The sequence below is a fragment of the Phalacrocorax aristotelis genome, chromosome 1, assembly GCF_949628215.1.
Source record: "Phalacrocorax aristotelis chromosome 1, bGulAri2.1, whole genome shotgun sequence".
Taxonomy (NCBI): Eukaryota; Metazoa; Chordata; class Aves; order Suliformes; family Phalacrocoracidae; genus Phalacrocorax; species Phalacrocorax aristotelis.
In genome coordinates, this window is record NC_134276.1 from 23,357,153 (window position 1) to 23,363,175 (window position 6,023).

Here is a 6,023-nt window from a genome sequence, read left to right on the forward strand (position 1 = left end):
GGGAGGCCAAAGCGGAGATCTGCCATGGCTGAATTTTGATGCATGTGTTGGGAATTACTCTTCTGAGTAAGCAGGCGTTGAGGCCACCGGTGGCTGCCAGGTCAGCATACGCAACACTTTCATGTTTCTTCTGAGGAGCTGTGGATAGTTTCTCTGTTTCCCTGCAGGAGCCATGGCACTGTAATAGAAGTCCCATCCTTTCAGAAAATGTCCAACGATTTAAGTGAGATCGAGGAAGAAGTAGTATCTTTGGAGAATGTGGGACTATCTTTGGTTTAAATAAACAGATGTTGTTTGCAGTCCTTATTTTGCTGGACACTGGTTGTGTTCTCCTTAATAGTCCTCTTTGGAAGGATAGCACCTATACCAGCCAGGCTCTGCTGCAGTGACAGTGCTGGGTGGATGTGGCTTTGCAGCAGAGAATTCATCTCACAGTTAGTCAAGATTGGGGCTGGAGATGTTCCACAGGACAAATCCCTGTGAATTCTTGCTGGTCTGGCTTGCAGTGATAATGTGGTGCCCTGAGAGCTTTTCACACTTAGGCCTTCAAACACCCCTTTAGGATAAGTTCTGCTGTAGATTCTACATTCATTTAAGTCGGGCTTTCAGGTAGGGAAAGTGATTAGAGTATGCTTTAAAAATCAGTCTAAGCTGTTGATAGAGAGCGCTTTGCTACTAGAAATGCTCCACTACAGGATCTGACATGACCCAAACCAGATAGCTGGAGAAAGCCTCTTTTCATCTATGGTGGTAGGTTCACATCTAATTCCACTTTTTTTCTGACTTACAGAACATATGTGATTTATTAATCTTTCATTGGTTGATTCCATATTTTAGTGCTGTCTTTCATAAGTGTGTATAATAAAAAGCTCTGCTGCTTGTTAACTGTTAAGGCAAATCTTCCCCTGCTGATCACTTTTTTAATCAAAAATTGGGTGCATAAAGCCAGGTTTGTATTGTGTCTGCAGTTGCTCATTGTGCAGCACCAGCATCACATTTATAAGGTATCTTAAAGGTAGGATTGAAACCCTGAAACTTAAAGCTGAACATGACTTTCAAAATGTGTTGTTAACTCCTGTAACTCAGACCACTTGTTACTTGTTATAATACCTAGTTCTTAAATATATAAATATATAGCGTGTTCTTGGTCTCAGCTTCCCATAGTAGTGCTTTGCAGCATAGTTACTCACATGGGAGGGGAACACACCTCACGTTAATGTTGCTGCAGCAAACTTCAAAGGTGTTTCTTGTTTATCTGTGAGCTACTAATGTTGCCTTTTTTAGCTTCAGTGCACATTGTACGGGTAACAGTTTATTCAGGTGAGGGTATTCTCTTGCCATAGCCATGAGAACTTGTTAATTAGACTTTAAGTTGGACAGAAACCCTGAAAAATGTTCATTTTCATCAACCCGATACTGAATGCAGATCACAAAACAGCATAAAAGAGGAGAACACATTTTATGATTGGGCTTTATGAAATACTTCAGTTTTGACTGTCAGGGATGTAGTAACGTGCAGTTCTTACATTCATTGTACAGCCTCTGCTCTTTTGTAAATCCAGTTTGGATTATTTGCAATGAATCATGAACATCCAAGAAAAGCCCAACAGATTTGACATATAACACAACTTAAAGGCAAAAATAGGCCCTGTTTTTTAGGCTGATCCAAGTTTATGTCACAGAAGTTTCTTGAGGTGCAGTTGGAAGAGCGTTCCTTAGTGATTATGAAATTTCTACAGAAAACTAGTTAACAAAGGAGATGTAAATGTTTGTAGATCAATGGAATAATGTAGCAGGAGGGGGTTGCTTTTCCTGCACAAACAGAACTGGTTTTTGTGTTGTAGCTGCAAGTTGATCACTGAGAAGCATGTTTCCTCTCCTGCCCCATCAGAGCTCTCTTTAATAATTATGTGTTTTCAGTTAATTAAACTGGAACGACACAAAAGTAGACTTGCTTGGATAAGTAGCGAGAAAACATATTTGGATTGTGTTTGGAGAAGGGTTTTATTCATTTTATCAGTGGATTCAATGATCTACCAAATCTTTATTCATGTGAGTGATCTTTGCACTTGCAAATAATCCTGTGTAGCTCACCATCTATGAATGAAACTCTCGTCTGCATTAATAGACACTCTTTGTTTTAGTGACTGGCTATAGGAAGTAATCAGGAGTAAATGTTAAAGAGGACAGAGCTCCAATTAAAAAGAAAAGCCTTAAAATTTTTGCAAACTATATATATTCGCACCCTCATTTCTAGATACAATAGTTTTACAACAGAAAAAAACTCAAATACTTTTTTGCCAATTACTTAGCAGTCTATCAAAGTCTCGAGCACTGGATGTATCTTCCTCATTTATTTTACATTGGTTCAGTATTGCTTAGACTCTAAATTTGCCAAATATGGTTTAGTAACTCTCAGGCCATTACCCCCCACAGTATAAAATGCTTCTAGAAGGCTGCATCTATACTGAATCTCAAAATCCATCTGTATGCAACAAAAAGAAACTTGTTCGTAAGGGCAAGCAAGAAGAGCATGCTATTTTTACACAAAATTGCTGTTCATACAATATTCACCGCTACCCACAATGATGAGTCTTGTGTTACAAACAGAATGTTGAGCCAAATACTTTAGACTAAGGAACAGTGCAAGTTCTGCGTAGTTCTCCCAAGAGCGTCCTGTGTCTTTTATATTGCGATGGCACAGGGCTAACTGCATACGCACTCTGTGAGAAGTGGTGTGGTGCCGCGGAGAGGGGATGCAGTGCCCTGTAATGTTGGTGTAGGTCTCTGGAGAAGAGTTCAGTTCCCATCTACTGCTTCCTTGTAGGATCTTTGGCAGGGTTTCATGTTGCTCTGGATATGTCTGTACCTAAAAAAAGTAACTTTTGCGTGGTCATAAGTACTGTAGGCTGTGTTTCTCACCCATCTTCTGTCCTCTTGGCTGCTTTGCAGATGGCCATCAGCTTCCCAGCGTGGCCATGTTTGATAAGGTCCCTTGTGCAGCCCTGTGTCCTCCAGACCTGCTGGCCACCGCTGCCATGAGGCTGGCTGTGGATGCAGGCAAGCCAGACCACCGTGGCTTTGGCAGCGAGCAGGGAATATTCAGGGCATAATTTCTTCTCTATAAATGTGGATTTGAGATATAGGAATACCCAGCATAGATACATAGGAATACTTTGAGAAAATGGCAGCCTCATGTCGATAACCTCAGGCACTCTGTATCACCCGTGAAGCACCGTTACAGTCTGGAGTATGGCATGACAAACAAGGCTTGTGTTCTGCCATCTCCGTATCATCGCAGGCTAGGACGTGGTCACAGAAAGAGCGTTACAAGGCTATGACACTACAGTCACAAAGGCAGAAATCAAAACTTCGTCAGAAAGTGAAGATAATGGCATCTTTATTGGTGCGGATGAGAAAAGGCTGTCTTGACCACAGCAGAAAACCAGTGTAACTGCAGATTTAATTGAATTCTAAGTCTGAAAGTGCAGCCCCGGAGAGCCAAGAGAGACTCTTGCTAGCAAGTGGAAAGGAAATCCTGCTGCCCTCTGCCATCCTCCCACCCCCGCCAGTTCAGCTTTGTGTGGGAGGAACTGTGGCTACCCCATCGCACCGAGTTCACGTTCCCTTGGGTGGCAGATGCAGTACATGAGAGTCTTCCCTGCTCTCTCATCAGTCCTGACCCATCTCAGGTCTGTGCTGAGATTGCAAAGATCTGCACCGTTTGTCAGCTTTAAGGCTAAAGGCACAAGCCCTGCAACTTGGTAGAGTTGACTCAGATGCTTGTCAAAAATGTGTGGTAATTAGAATAATAAAAAAATCCCTAACATATACTGTAACTACTTAATCATTGATCCTTTTAAATTGTATGTTTAGTACTTCCAGTAAAGTTCACCTTCTGGAGATCTCTCCTCGGTTTGTGCCTGCACGGTCGCAGCTCAAGCAGGTTAGCTGCTGCAGGGCTCCAGCCTGGGGGAGTTCAGTTTTGTCATGGAGGGTCTGAAAGATGAGCATGAATGTAGGAGGGAAGTGGCCTCACGTTTGCTTGGGCAATTGGCAGCTGGAATAGTCTTAGCACAGCATCACTTCTCCCTCCTGCCAAGCAGGAGCACACCCGATCACGCCCAGACAGGCATGTCCTTGGTCCTCTGCTCACTGTGAAACCCACAGCCCAGCCAAGCCATCTGTGCTTTCCTGGGGCAAATGGACAGGAATGGGGAAAGACTGTAGGAAATGCTACAGGTGCAATGTTACAGGCAGCTTAATATCAATTGTGTAAATGCAACAAAAGTATGGTTTTGGGAAAAGTGAGTGGGCATTCTGCTGGAGACTCTGCCTTCTGAATTCTTGATCTTTTCCTGGAGAGGAACAGCCTATGTCTTTTGAAACATCCCACAAGGTTTGAAAGTTTGCCCAGCTCTAATCATTCAAAATGTTGCAGGGAGATAAAAATGCCAGCAAGCAGCTAATTCATAAGGAATAGCAATGACAGTCAGTTCCTGGTAATGAGCCATTGTTTAACTTCAATAATAAGAATATTAAGAAGGAAGTATAACACCTGAAGAAGACCAAGGCTGTATGTAAGCTATTGCTTTGCCTTCATTCTGTATATTATATTCAAATACATTCTTCTTTCCCTACCATATTAGCAGATGCCAGAATAATAGCAAAAGCTGAAAGGAAGGTCAGCAAAATAGTTGGCATTGTCAATCTGGATGTCTAAACTTGGACAACTCTTCCCACAGCAGACCTCTAAATTAAAACATCACTCTTCAGCATAATCCACTGTGTTGCTAAAGCAGCGGAGAGGTGGTGTTGCTGGGATTTCATGGCATTGCTGGTTCAGTTCCAAGTGCTCCTCCGGCCAGTGCTGGCTGGTTAGTGCCTCTCTGAACCCCTCCACACCGAGAAGGCACTTGCAAAGCCCTTGGAGGACAGAATATGTTTTGTCTAGAAAAGAGTTGGACTCTGTTCAATCTCCTTTCTCTCCTGGTCTCAATTTACCAAGCTGGGGGATGCCTCGAGGAGAGGCAGGTGGAGTTTCCCATGGTCTGGCCCTGCGACTCCCTCCTCAAGGAGCCTGGCAAGATGCTGTGCGCGGCATGGCTACCACAAGGACCCCCTTCATGGAAAACACCGGGACTGTTCTGGTTAAATAAATCTATGGGAGAAAGCATAGGCTCCTGGGAAAGTGGATGGTACTGTATCTGGGAGTAAATTCTTGTCTGATATGAATCAGTGAAGTCGTGCTGCTATCAGCAGAGCTGGGCTGGTTTGCACCATTCAGGGCAGGTACTCCCTGAACTAAAAGGGAAAAAGGCTGCAAATGTATTTTCCCTCTTTATCACCAGGCTTATATTTAAGGTGGTTATTACCTTATTGAAAATTTTATATCTACAATGTGCTTTGCAAATGTATAGAAGGAATTGCAGTCCTCTCTGCTAACACCTGGCATTAGCAGGGTGTTAGGCCAGAGCAGGGTGTAGCAGTTCAGGCTTAGTGCAGCGCTGGCACAGCTTTTGGTCTGCCCTGAGCTCCTGTGCACATCTTGCCTGCAAGAAACACTGTAAACCTCCAGGCAAACGTGCAGCTCCTCATGACATCTGCCTGGTAAAAGGACCTAAGATCAGCCCCACCATGGGGGAGTCCCTTCCCGAGGGTGGCTCTAAGTCTGCCTCACCAATGGGTTCCATTTGGACTTGGATCCCTGTGGGAATCCTCTTGCAAGAAGGAAGAGACTGGGAAGGCACAGCTCTACCTTTCCACATCAGGACCTATTGCATTCTGCCCAGTAGGCTCCCTGCTGTCTGAGAAATTAATTAAACTAGAAACAAAATTCTACAGGGATGAATTTTACCTAAACTCCGTTTTTCTTTGCCGTTTGAAAATTATTTCCCAGGCATCTCCCCCCTCAGGAGAAAGCAGAGGGCCCCCACCACCCTCTCATTACTCAAGATTCACCTCCAGCCGCCGCTGCCAACTTTTTTTCCTTTTTCCTTCTTTCTAGATTGAGATCTTTAATA